Genomic DNA, 15,048 nt, shown 5'->3' with positions numbered 1-15,048 from the left:
CTGTGAAATTTTCCTTGCTCTGTTAAACTTTTTTTACGAAATATTTGAAAAAGAAAAAAATATCAAAATCAAAGGGGGGCTAATAATTCTGACATCAACTGTTTATATAAATATATATATTTTTCCTCTTTAAATAACTATTATTCTTTTTTCTTTATTTGTGTATGTGTTTAACAAATGTCTAATTGTGTGTTTTTAATTTAAATGAATTGAGAGAAAGAACAAATAAGAGAGAAGTAATGAAAGAAAGAGATTAATAAATAAAAATGATAAACCTTCTGAATGAATGAACAGTTATGTATTGTATTTTTTATAATCATAACACGGTTTTATTGTGTATTTCAAGAGTTCACAATAGCTGATGATTGATTATAAGCAAGTTTGGCATGCTGTCTCGGGAGACAGCCCTGAGCTCAAAACGTCCTTGAGCCCTGGGCTCCCTCCCGTTAGCAGGGCAAGAGGGGTGCTTTGAGTTCAGGTAGGTCTCGAGAACTCCCCTCATGATGACAGAAAATGATTGCTATGAAGAGATATGCTGCTGGATGAGAGTTTGACTGTAGTGCTGAATTTAGATTCATCAATTCACTGCATGTTTTTGAAATGTGGGAGGAAACCGGAGAACACGGGGAAACCCACGCGAGCAAGGGAAGAACATGCTAACTTCTCACAGAAACGACCGCCAGCCTGTTAAAGGACTAGAACCAGTGATGTCTTGCTGTGAGGCAACAGTGCTAACCACCGGGCCACCATGCCGCCCTACGAAGAGAAAAGTCTCTATCTGAAAAGCTAATGTTGTTAATGACGAATGACAAGCATAAGTCTCAAACATAATAATTTAGCTTCAGGATTATGAGTAGTTGTATTCTGATTTCATCACTTTACTGTGCAGTAATGACCAGGATGAATTTAATGTCTATTTAAGTCCACCATTCCAAGTCTATACAAAATTAGCATTTCGACCAACCGTAGACCTACACAGAGGCCTAATATTATTATTGTTCTTTTACCATATGTTTAAAAATTAACAATAATAATAGTCCACTCATATTAATCTTTATTTTACATGATATTGATTTTAAGCATAAACAATCGTGACTCTCATTTTAGCCAGAATCGTGCAGCTCTAATAGAACTGATATGAACTGAATTGAGAGAGAGAGAGAGAGAGAGAGAGAGAGAGAGAGGATACTACCTTGATAATAATATCATAGTATTCTTCCTCTACATATAGTCTAGTTTTTCTACATTAAAATACCACAATATTAGCATATTTTAGGATAAGGTGCCAGTTTAATTGTGTACAATAATGGTAGAGTCTATATCAAAGTACCATGGTATTATCAGTTTACTTTTTAAAGTGACTTACAGTAGCATTTAAGTGATTTACATTTGAACTGCCCAAAGCTTGATGATAATACTGAAGAGCCTTGTATCATGCAAATAATATGGCATGTGAATATAGCAATCAAACTGTACTATGGAATAAATTAAAAAGTACCGTGGTAGGCAGCTAGGTTGTGTTCTTGGCCTTTTCATCTCACTGTAATGTTTATTTGAGGGAAAAATACAGGATGAGACTTGTGGTTTGTGGATTGCTATTAGTGGATATGGTGTGAGTGATCGTTTGATCCCACCCCCATGCCAATAAACACCAATCAGAAAAGAAGGAATATCAAAAAAGGTAGGAAATCTTTTGAATAAAGATTACAAGGACACTTGAATTTATTAGTAATTTTTTCTCACTATTAAACAAAACGTTTTCACTATTAAACAAAAAATTCTCTCACTAATAAATGTTGGCTTAAACAAACACTCCAAAATTGCCAAATTGCTAGTCTATTTTGATTGGACTGATGCGTCTACGGCACTTTAGTTGATTTCACAAGCAGCCATGGCATGTAGAATTGCTCTTTTCAGTAAACTCATTGAATGAAGCTTTTCATGAGGATCTAAAGCGAGATCTATAGTCTTTCCTTCTGTGACCAAACGCACATGAAGAACTGAGTGCATTTCTTATTCTTAACACTCCTTCACTTCATACATGTGTGTATGTGTGTGTGGTTTACCAACGGGAAACTCCACTGCAGTTTCACAGAGAAAAGTGCCACTGTGCTCAATTACATAACACGGTGTGTGTGAGCAGTGCGCTTGAATACCTGATGTTTATTCACAAACTGAGGCTGATTTAGGGGAAATAAATTAATCTACATTTTTGAAGCACCATGTGTAGGGTTACTCTTGCATATATTGTGTTTATTTTAATGCCGAGGAAAATGAATTGCTATTCATTAAATCCAAAACAAAAGTTTGTTTTGACATAATATAGTTATATATGAGTGATAGTTTTAGATGTGATTAATCGTGATTAATCTTTGCTCGGTGTTAGTTTATTTGTAAGACATAAGTCTCTAACAGCAATCCACATTATTATGCACATTCACTCGATGTCATAAATCTGTGTTTCAGAAACGATAAAAAAAGATGATCTAAATCAACAGTTGATCTATTTCTACACCACATGAGAAAATTCTTGTCGCCCATCCAAGTTTTAGGAACATAAAATAATAGCCTGACTTCTAGTTGATCGTTTGGTATCAGAAGTGGCTTATATGAAAGGCAAAGGCCTCTAGATTACACTTATTTTACCAGAATAAAATACGATCATGCCTTGATTTTGAATTATTTAATTAAAACAGTGAAGTCTGATTTTGTGTAACCCCGCCGGTCCTACGCCACCCAACCCACTCCGAGCTGGTATCGAACCGGTGACCTTCCGCATAAGAGTCAGTTGCTCTAACAAGGAGGCTAAAGACCATGGCCTCAAGCATCTCTCGCTAGAGCACCTTTAGAGGTCAGAGGAGTGAGGTTTACCTGCACAGCACTCACTAGCTGGGTTCCGTTACACTCACCCCCCTAAACCTCATTCCCATCCGGGTCACGGCACCAATGGTACCCCGCCGTTCCTACGCCACCCAACCCGTTCCAAGCTGGTATCGAACCGGCGACCTTCCGCATGGGAGTCGGGTGCTTTACCAAGGAGGCCAAAGACCATGACCTCTAGCACCTGTTGCTAGAGCACCTTTAGAGGTCAGAGTGAGGTTTACCTGCACAGCACTCACTAGCTGGGCTCTGTTACATTTGCGTAGACAAAAGTCTTGTCACTGAACAGAAATAGTGTACAGTATAGAATATAAAGTCCTGCTGCAGTGGAGACAGAATGAATATTGTGTCTGACTCCATCATGAGCTTGGAGGACTGCATCCATACATCTCTGCAATGACTCAAATCACTGATTAATAAAGTCATCTGGAATGGCAAAGAAAGCGTTCCTGCAGGACTCCTAGAGTTCATCAAGATTCTTTGGATTCATCTTCAATGCCTCCTCCATCTTACGCCAGACATACTCAATAATGTTCATTTCTGGTGACTGGGCTGGCCTATCCTGGAGCACCTTGACCCTTATTGCTTTCAGGATCTTTGATCTGGAGGCTGAAGTATGAGAAGGAGCGCTATCCTGCTGAGGAATTTACCCTCTTCTGTGCAGAGGTGGGTAGTAACGAGTTACATTTACTTTGTTACATTTATTTGAGTAAAATTGTTGGGTAACGTGTACTTTGAGTGTATTTTAAAAAATTTGTACTTTTACTCTTACTCAAGTAAATTATTAGAGAAAAATCAGTACTCTTACTTTGCTACATTTGGCAGCATTCCGCCGTTACTTACAAGTGATAACAAATAAGATTCATAAGACTTGTTTGCAAATATCGCGAGGCGCCACATTAGAGAGGTTGTGTCGTGAGAGGTTGCTATAGAGATGCGTCTCCCACTGCTCCCGTTTTGATGACTAAAATCGAGGAAGATGAACGAGTTTATACTGCGGTCATGCCATGCCACCATCTGCGGTTCCGAGAAGGACGGTCCCGCAATCTGTGCAGTGAGTTTATCAGACCAGGTCACCCGCGGCCTGAAGTTCAGTCTATATTTTCACTCCATGATGTCAAAAAGAATAGATTGTTATTGTGATGCACGCTGTACACCGAACTGAAGTGCAACATATACATGAATGAAAGCTCCAACCTAAAATAACACGTAGTGGTGTCAAAATTTTTCTAATTTGAACCTTATTAATGGTAACTATGGGATAACTAAAGAAACTAGTGTTTAAATGGAAATAATGGAACCGATTAGCCCTGCACATATTAGTCATTCACACAGTTAACCATTAAAAATGTAACATTTAAACATTATTTTTTAATATAATATATATATATATATATATATATATATATATATATATATATATATATATATATATATATATATATAAAATGAAAAATAGCTAGTAACTATTTAATTGAGTAATTTTTTCATCAGATACTTTTTTTTTTTACTCTTACTCGAGTAGCTTTTAAGATTGCTACTTTTACTTGAGTAAAAATTTCCTGAAGTACTTGTAGTTTTACCTAAGTATAGATTTTGGATACTCTACCCACCTCTGCTCCTGTGGTTTGTAATGTAATGTGCAGCACAAATGTCTTGATACCTCAGGCTGTTGATGTTGCCATCCACTATGCAAATCTCTCGCTCGCCCCCATACTGAATGTAACCCAAACCATGATTTTTCCTTCACCAAACTTGACTGATTTCAGTGAGAATCTTGGGTCTTCTGCAGTATTTGTGATGATTGGGATGCAGTTCATCAGAAAAAAATTGACCTTCTGCCACTTTTCCAACTGATCAACCAGAGGTCAGGCTATTATTTGTTGCACTTACAACTGGGATCCACAACAAGACTTTTGTCAGGTAGTGTATATATTTCAGTCAATAAAATAATTCCAGTGGTTCATTTTAAACACCTGAAGACATTTTTCTTCATACACTGAAAAAAAATATTTTCTTACTTAAATATTTTGTCTTGTTTCTAGACCAATACCAAAAAATTTAGTTTTCCCCAAAACAGGTATAATAATAAAACTTTTCCTTTTGACATAGGATTATTTTGCCCCATTAGCAGATTATTTTTGCTTGTTTTAACAAAAAATAAATAAATAAAAAAATCTTTTTATCATGATTTTTTTTTATTTTTAGACTAGAAAAAAGACCAAAAAATCTGAAGTAAAAAACTGGACCAAAAATAATGTATAATATTGTTGATTAATTTGAGCTAATTGAACCCAAGTTCAAATTCTTTTAAAAAATTGCAATGAAAATAGCTTGAAAATGTAGCTTGTACTGATCAAATTACTAATTAATTCATCATTCGTCTATTTAAGATTTAAATTAAAACTTGATTTCCATATTTGATCTGTGAAAAAACATATATAAGATTTAATTTAAGTCATGTTTTGCCTTAAATTCTGTTAATATTTGTATCTTTTGTCTAATTAAAGTTGGTTCAAAAACAGCCACATGCAGCGACTCTTTCAAGTCATCAATCTGAATTCCCAAATAAACATTGATCAAACTAAAAACTAATTTAGGATTGAAGAATAATTGCCTTTCAAACTAAATAAGCAAGCAGACTCTTTTCCTACATAAGGAAACACAAATCAACCTAACACAACATGCCAAAATACAACACAGCCGGTCAAACATCAACAAATAAAGCTGACCAGTTAGAGAAACGCAAATAAAATGAGCCAATCGGAGAAGCGTAAATACAGATTTGCAGCGGTGACACAGTGCGCCTCAGTCTGTGAGCTCAAAATAACCACCCATGCCAGTCAGAGCAAAACTTTTTAAATGAATCCACCCAAAAGAGAGCGACAAACCAACACGCATGCAGTGTAAAGGATCACAACAGTTGATTCTGACTTCACAAAAGAAAAGAGAAAACGGTGTATGGGCTCTAAAAGTGAATCAACATTTTTAGACATCCCATGGCACACAAAACAAGCATTACTTTCAATTCCTTTTCCTAAACAAGGAGATACTGCACCGATTGAGACTTAAACACTGCCTGGAAAATTATTGGTGTATCAGAGCAGATGTCACTGCAGGATTTGTATGAACCGGATGCATTAAGATGTGCTAAACAAAAAGTTTGTGACGTATCACATGTTCTGCACAAGGAGAATGAGTTTTTACCTTCAGGGAAAAGGTTCAGAGTACTTTGCTGTATATTAAACAGATATAAGACTTATTTTTATCCGATGAGCATTAAGCTATTAAATAATAGTGGTGGCTTAGACTGAGAGTATCTGTTTTTGCTTATTATATGGAGAGGGGAATGTAACTTTTATTTATTGAAATACTTATTTGCTTTTTGTATGTTGTATTGTTTTTCCATGTCTGAGATGACTGCAGCTGAGGGCATGAGCCCGAGACCAATTTACCAAACTGTGGACAATCAAGTTTTACCTTACCTTAAAAGAAAAGTATAGGGTGGAAGAAAAAAAAATCAATTGATTAATGAATTCTTTTTGAATGAATTCTCAAAAGTTAAGACTTTGTCATTAAATCTTTCAAATTGCTTTCTTTTATTGTATGAGACCTAAACTGTCTTAATCTCCGGGGGTGTTTATGAAGATAAAAAACAGAAAAACTTTAATGCATCATTTGGACTGTAAGGCTTGTAGTTTACGCTGTTATTCTGAACCAATAACCGGAAACAGAAAGCAGTTGAAGGATAGCGTGTTTAAATCCATTATTTATCTGACTCCATTGAAATTAATCTGACTTCATTAAAGTTGTTATCATCATTGATAAAGAGAAAGAATCTCTACGTCTTAAAGCAGGCAAAGTTGTTTATTAAGTTACATGTTTAAATATACAGACATTAGAATGAAACAAACTAACATACTGGATAAAGAAATTAGCTGTAACATATGCACTGCTGAGCAACAAAGACAGAAGCTGCGTCCCAAATGGCACACTATACACTATGCACTCATGCACTATGTACTTATGCACTTACACACTCAACAGGGTAGTATATGTATGTAGTGTCGTCCCAAATGGCACACTAATGTTTTTTTTACTAAGCGGAAATTCAAACCGTTTCCCTGATGACGTTTGACGGTTGCCAAATCATTGAAGTAAACGGCCGAATTATCAAATAATACCTGCCGTGAGTATTGCCGCAATCACTATCGGGAGGCGCTATAATCACTCTCGTAAAAGAATTTTGCTTTCACCATCCAAATTAAATAAAGTTATTCAACATGTGCGTCCGATAGCTCCGCCCCTTCCGCTACGTAAGCAAACCTGCGGTCGTTGAGTGCGTGAAGTGTCCATCATTACACACTTCATTTTAGCCGCTGAATGAGTGCATCATCCGGGTAATTAAAGTGCACTTATTATTTTTAGAGTTTTCAGTGTGAACGCACTACTTACACTATTTATACTACAAAATGGCGTAGAATAGTGCATAAGTATGCGATTTGGGACGCAGCTAGTGAAACTGCCTTCGTTAGCATATGAGGCTACGCACTGGTGTGCGGGAGATGCAGAGTAAAAGCCATTCTCCCAGATCAACAGTTAAATTTCCTTATTATACCCTGAGCAAAGCATTGTCAAACATGAGTGAAAACCAACCCCCAAGACCAGCTGGACATGAGAGCAAAGTTAAGGAGATAAAGTGGGGGAGAAGAACATTAACATACTCTCCTCAGGTCATGACTCAGCAAATATATTGTAGATTGAAATACAATCAATCAATGTCTCTGTTGATTTCATCACTACAACACTGAAGTCATAAACTGTCAAATGACACCACCAAACATGACAAAGTTATCTGAAAGAAGAACACAAGCAGATAAATTGTGTATGGTGAAGAGCACATGGTAACTGTAAGCAAATGGCAGAGATGTGTATCGGAGCTGTGAGGAACTCTGCCTCACCAGGAGGACCCATCCCATGCTTGGAATGTCTCAGTAGTCCTTCATTAGCATTTTCTCAGCTTATATGACTATTAATTTCCGGTGTCCTGATACAAACGTATAAGTTAATAGGTTTAAAGTGCAGGTTTGTACATTTATCATCAAATCTACATACATTTATGTAGCTCAATATGAATTATACAGCACTATATGACGAAAAAATAGTTGAATTTGTGTCTATTTACTTTTATTATTTTAAATTCTCAAGATTTTTAAATCTTTAGTGTCTCCAGAATGTGTCTGTAAAGTTTCAGCTCAAAATACCCATCAGATTATTTACTATGCCTTTCAGAATATTGGAAATTTCACCTCTGACTACACTGTAGCTGTTTTTGTTGCCTGTGCCTTTACTGCTAGTTCTCCCTGCCCACTGTTCCCAACTGCCTGTCAGAGTGCGTGAGAGTGTCTCCATCTCCTGCTACAGATAAACAGCACAGTGACAGACATGAAGGAAGCAGATCTCACGTAACGTTTGTGAGAAATGCTACAATAAGGACTTTCCCAATGATTATTTGATGTTTTTGTTGTGAAGTTGATTCAAGCCTTTCTGCAACGATGAGTCAAGCCTGGTTTATACTTCTGCGTTGAGTGACCGGTGTGACCCAAGGGTCATGCCTTGTGCGTTGTCGTGCATTTATACTTTTGCGCACTGTTTTTTGTTGCTCTGCAATAACACTTCCGAAATGCTAGCTGGCAGTGAGGTTTTTATGTTCCTCTGTGTTTCTTCGCTGGTGTTTTGTTTTTTATGAACGCTACCTTAATGTACAAGTAGCTCAAACGTGCTCATTCTGAGGCGGGAACCGTCGGGCGGGAACAGGGGACGTGCAACAACTTTAATCATAGGGTAAACACAAAACTAAACTTTCCATCTAGAGCTCCTTCACGCCACTCCACACTTACACTCACCCCAATGGGTTCCAGCGGCTCTCGGTCCCGCCCACACTCATTAGCACTACCAAGCCGACCAACCACAGTGCTTGCATCATTGCAACGTCTAGTTCCAATTTTTGAGAGGTGCACGTCAACGTCGGCCACAGCGAGGGCTATGCGTCCGTACGCAGTCTGCGGCCAGCCTTAAAATGGGAGGGCTTTGGATCCTATTTTAACATCAGGAAATTTAAAAACAGAGACTTGTTGTCTTTATACCACCCTAATATGACAGTAGACACACTTTACCTACACACAGTTCTGTCCAAACAGCTTACAAAAAATTATTTTTATCATAGGTGCCCTTTAAAGTGTATCCGCTTGTTAAGTGTGCCGTCATGTGAAGCGGCTTCCGGGTCCAAGCACTATATCAAACTGTATGGGAAGACTCAACAAATGGTAATAATTATAACGTTTGCAAAGCAATATAATACTTTCGAAAATCACGATCGCAATATATAGACCTTTTTTCATGGCTGCTGCATGAAGGGCGCCATAGCGACCAGCGTCTTTTAGAATGCTAAAAACTTCCTTTTACAGCGTGTACAACTGGTAATTTGCGCTCCGAAAATGGGTTTCAATAACGTTTTTAATGGATAACAGAGTGTTTTTGTGACACACAACTTAGAAATGTGTCTGTTAAAGCCGTTTAAAGCTGGCAGGACAAAGTCTCCAACGTCAAAGTCTTGACTCGAAATCTGGGAAGAGAACAACAGGACGCCCATTTCTGAGATTTAAAGATGTCGTTAAGAGGGACATGAAGGCCCTCGACATAAACACCAAGTCTTGGGAAGACCTCGCAGCAGACCGCCTGAAATGGAGGTGCACCCTGACCAAACAGCTCAAGTTAGGTGAGAAGAACATGATGCGTGCATCAGAGGACAAGAAAGTTCACCGAAAGGTGCAGAGCGTCAGCCAGGGAGGCACCTATCAATGCGACTGCTGCGGTAAAAAATGCCTCTCCCGCATTGGTCTCTTCAGCCACCAACGACGCTGTCTTAGACAATCAGTCATGCCTCAAGATAAGAGCTAGGATACGTCATCCATGGTCAACACTTACCGACGGAGGCCTACTTATAATCTGTCGATGTGGTTCAAGCGCGTAAAAAATACGAGAAAAACGTTCTCCTAGTTGACGTGTCTGCCGTCAGTGTGTGTGTGTTCCCGGCCTGTCGAGAGAGAGAGAGAGAGAGAGAGAGAGAGAGAGAGAGAGGGAGAGAGAAAACCAGAGTACTGGCATGAAACTTAACAGGTATGAAAGTCGTGCAATTTACAAAAATGACCAATAAAAGTCTGTTATTGATCCTCTGCTGGCTGATTTGCTGTTCATTCTAATCGCGAGCCGTTTGTGTTTTATTTCGTGTGTTGTTTTTACCACGGTTTGTGTTTTTCTGTCATTTCGAAATGACACTAGCCTATATTTCCACTTTGTCACAGTTATTAAATCAGTGTGTCAGTGGCACAGTACAGGCTACGTGTGTGTGTCAAACATTTTGGTGAATTACATTAGTTTGGGCTGGTTATATATTTGAAATGAAGAGAAAATGTTGACTTTAGCGATGCCGAGGCTTCATTTAAACTGCAGAAGATGCCGTCTGACAACGAGGGGAAAATGCCTCACAGCAGCTGTTTTCCATCCTATTAGATCGCATTTCTTTAAATGATCAGTCCAGGAGATGCTGCTGATGGACAACACTATTAGTTCAAAGGGGATAAAAGCAAGTAAAATAGATAAAACTATCGTTTCAAAGCTGTCCAAATGTGACTGTTTACACGCATCAGCTGCCGACTGGAAGTTCTTCGCATTCTCCTTGCGCATACACGCAAAGCATAATGGGTAATTTTGCGTTCCAAGAAAAAGGTCTATACATCCATGCCTAATAATCAGATGGCCAGACAGTGATTAATTTTTTTAGAAGTTGTTCAAATATTGGTGTCTGTAATATAGCAAGTCCAGAGACTGCTGTTTACAGCATGATTTTTTTATAAAATTCATATGACTAAAAAGTGGTCATAAACAAATATTTTCTCAACTCTAATGAGACCCTGAAATAGTATTTTAACAAGCGAATTGTACTCATATGCTGCATTTATACGACCAAGAATCCTCTAATAACTTGAGAACTTCTGAAACAAAGCTGATAAATTAAAGAATTATAATTGCAGACCAGTCAAGTCTCATGAGCAATGAAAAAAGGAAACTGCTGAGTAATACATATATAGTGCTCTAAAATAATACTGTATTAGTTTGTTTGAAGTTTGTATGTGTTTAAAGAAATAATATAGATCAAAACCAGTCTGGATATTGTTAAAAAGAAATCTATAAATGCTTTAATCGTGTCATTACGGTAATGATAGTGTGACCGTGCACTGAAATCACACTGCAGCTGTAATCCGAAAGAAATGAGACGTGTACAACGCCAGCCATTTTAGTTCTATTACCATAATATATGTGTGTGTGTGTGTGTGTGTGTGTGTGTTGGGACTGTAATGTCTTTCAGAAAAGAAGGTGTGTCTTGGAAGTTTTATTTTTGCTCTTGGGTTGAGGTTAAACTAGTGTGCGTCTGTGTGTGTGTGTGTGCGTGTGCGTGTGTGTGTAGGATCTCATTTTACCTTTAACAGGGAGGCTATTGATGACCTGAAACACACAAACACACACTCAGAAGTGAAGGTCTACTGGGCAGAGTCCTGTATGTGTCTGTGTGTGTGTTTCTCTCCTCTATCTCTAAGGAAAAAAGGAAGACATTGGTTCTGATCATGAAATAATTGCCCTAACTCACTGTAAAACTGAAGTAGCAGAAATGATAGCACATGCACGAGCGCTGAAAGAGCCATGAGGATTAGGACTAGAGTGTTTGAGAACAGAAAGCTGAGGTGAATGGGCTTTGATGGTGGACATAGACTCTTTGTGAAGGCTGAGGGTGATGTTCATCAGTGAGCCCATTGACTTCAGGCTCCTCCACAAACACACTTGAGATGGTTTGATCTGCGTGTGTAAACAGGAGTCTCCCGCCCGTAATTAAAGCCACAGTCAGGGGGTCACATGCGGATGAACAAAAACAGCTTGTATGGACATGCCAAACCTCAAGACTGCTACAGTACCCGAGTGTTGGATCTTTTGACTTGGGCGAGTGAGGAATTACCTAGCAACCAGTCAAAAAAGCCTAGCAACCAAGCTTATGCGCATATATGTATCAGAGATATTTAGGTCTACACGAATAAGGGCATTTTCAAAACCGCTCTTTTTTTCGTTGGCGATGGTGTGTACAGTGTTAGTATTAACATTTAACGGACATTTGCACTGAACACGCAGTGAATGCAATGCATCGAGATTCGGGCACCTTCTCCGAAAACACTCGATTGATCTCAGCTCGCGGGTCAACATGCACCACATGATCACCGTCATCTCCGCCATCATGTGTAACTTTAGGTGGGGTTTGCAAACCTGTGTACTTTTCACTTTTCAGCCGTTTCCATTACCCGCGGTCACAAAAAGTCCCTGTCATCTGACAGCAGAAAGCCTTGAGTGATTGAGAGCTAATATGAACCAAAATAGCAGCAGGGAAGACCGATTCAGCACGTTTTTAGAAAAAAATCAAAATAGGTCGCACTACAACCATTATATGCAGTCGCACAAATGATTTGGTTTGATTTGATTTATTTTACCATTTTAATCTTTTTAGCGAGAGAACTGTTGCACTGTCAAATAAACTGTTTATTTATTTATTGTTTTATGCAGGAATTTGTGTATTTATTTATTTTTGTATTTATTTATTTATTGTTTTATGCAGGAATTTGTGTATTTATTTATTCATTTATTTGTGTATTTATTTATTTATTGTTTTATGCAGGAATTTGTGTATTTATTTATTCATTTATTTGTGTATTTATTTATTTATTGTTTTATGCAGGAATTTGTGTATTTATTTATTTGTGTATTTATTTATTTATTGTTTTATGCAGGAATTTGTGTATTTATTTATTTTTGTATTTATTTATTTATTGTTTTATGCAGGAATTTGTGTATTTATTTATTTATTTATTTATTTTATTGTTTTATGCAGGAATTTGTGTATTTATTTATTTTTGTATTTATTTATTTATTGTTTTATGCAGGAATTTGTGTATTTATTTATTCATTTATCTGTGTATTTATTTATTTATTGTTTTATGCAGGAATTTGTGTATTTATTTATTTTTGTATTTATTTATTTATTGTTTTATGCAGGCATTTGTGTATTTATTTATTTATTTATTTTTTTTTTTATTTATTGTTTTATGCAGGAATTTGTGTATTTATTTATTTTTGTATTTATTTATTTATTGTTTTATGCAGGAATTTGTGTATTTATTTATTCATTTATCTGTGTATTTATTTATTTATTGTTTTATGCAGGAATTTGTGTATTTATTTATTTTTGTATTTATTTATTTATTGTTTTATGCAGGCATTTGTGTATTTATTTATTTATTTATTTATTTTTTTATTTATTGTTTTATGCAGGAATTTGTGTATTTATTTATTTTTGTATTTATTTATTTATTGTTTTATGCAGGAATTTGTGTATTTATTTATTCATTTATCTGTGTATTTATTTATTTATTGTTTTATGCAGGAATTTGTGTATTTATTTGCGTGTTTAGTTATTTATTGTTTTATGCAGGAATTTTTGTATTTATTTATTAGCCTATTTATGTATTTATTGTTTTATTTATGCAGGAATTTGTTTATTATTTGCCTATTTATTTATTGTTTTATGCAGGACTTTGTGTATTTATTTGCGTATTTATTTATTTATTGTTTTATTTATGCAGGTATTTATGTATTTATTTATTTGCATATCAATTTATTTATTGTTTTATTTATGCAGGAATTTGTGTATTTATTTGCGTGTTTATTTATTTATTGTTTTATGCAAGAATTTATGCATTTATTTATTTGTGTATTTATTTATTTATTATTTTATTTATGTAGGAATTTGTGTATTTATTTATTTGTGTATTTATTTATTGTTTTATGCAGGAATTTGTGTATTTATATAATTATTTATTTGTGTATTTATTTATTTATTGTTTTATGCAGGAATTTGTGTATTTATATAATTATTTATTTGTGTATTTATTTATTTATTGTTTTATGCAGGAATTTGTGTATTTATTTATATATTTGCGTACTTATTTTTTATTTTTGCAGGTTTCGTCCTCCATATATACTGAATTCCATATGTGTTTGGACACACTTTGCAAATAAAGGAGGTTTTGATTCTGATACTGTAATGAATATGGAAATCAACAAGTATGTTACCATGCTATATGAAGGTCTCATGGTATTTTCACATGACACCAACGCTGTATGGAACATTTAGAACTCCGGGTTGTTAATTAATACTTTAATAGTAACAAATAATAGTCGACGTATAATAAAGATGATTGAGAAAAAACTAGTCTAAATGGCGGCATCTAGTGGCCGCTAAAGGAAAGTAAGCTACAGAATCTCCCCTCACAACTAGTCCTGGTGATTTTGTTTATTTAAAAAAACAAGGCTTTCATGGATACGCAAATAAAGCACATTTCCTAAAACTACGCAATGTACGAGCATATACAACACATTTAAAGTTACCATATAACATAATAAAATAACGTTACACCGGGTTGTTGTTCGTTACCTGAATGCCCATCTAGAAATTGGCGTGCGACTCCCATAGACTGGTGACTCCTCAAACATGGGACGAACTTGTCAGAACTCTTGAATAATTTAATAAACATCCCAAAATTAAACTGTATAAAAATTTCATACACAGGTATTGGAATTTACACGACGTCGAGTTACATCAACGTATTTACATAGGGTCATGGCTGTATTTTTGGACTTCCTAGTTTCCGTAGTTTCCGCCTAAACTACCAATTACCGTAGTTACACCAAAGATCGATGGTAAATCCTGAACAGGTTACCGCTGCGGATACGCGCATCAATATAGCATAATTTTTGTGACACTGTATAACAATAATTAACATTTTTACAGTACTGTGACGGTCGGGGTTATGGTTGGGGTAGGGGTAGACGTTACTAAAATACAATTTATGGGAAATTTAATAAATAATATAAAAAATTATCGTTAACTTCCAGCTCCAACTGTATCTGATCTAGCAACAACCGAGATCGACAGCATTTGGTGTGTAACAAAATAAATTATTTATGAACAATAAATGATTATACATAATGATTTATAAATGTTATTTT

The 15,048-nt window shown here is 36.0% G+C and overlaps 1 protein-coding gene across 1 annotated transcript in view; it reads right to left on the bottom strand.

The window, feature by feature from the left end:
• The window catches only part of col27a1a (collagen, type XXVII, alpha 1a), a 228,928-nt gene extending 214,250 nt beyond the window's left edge, over window positions 1-14,678 (bottom strand). The window contains exon 1 of the mRNA XM_073934154.1: window positions 14,474-14,678. The gene's annotated coding sequence lies outside the window, so the exon portion shown is untranslated. The remainder of the gene's footprint in view (window positions 1-14,473) is intronic.
• Between the last annotated feature and the right edge of the window lie 370 nt (window positions 14,679-15,048).

This window comes from Danio rerio, chromosome 21, assembly GCF_049306965.1.
Source record: "Danio rerio strain Tuebingen ecotype United States chromosome 21, GRCz12tu, whole genome shotgun sequence".
NCBI classification, from domain to species: Eukaryota; Metazoa; Chordata; class Actinopteri; order Cypriniformes; family Danionidae; genus Danio; species Danio rerio.
The sequence above is the reverse complement of the archived record's forward strand: the minus strand, read 5'-3'. Positions and strand labels throughout refer to the sequence as shown.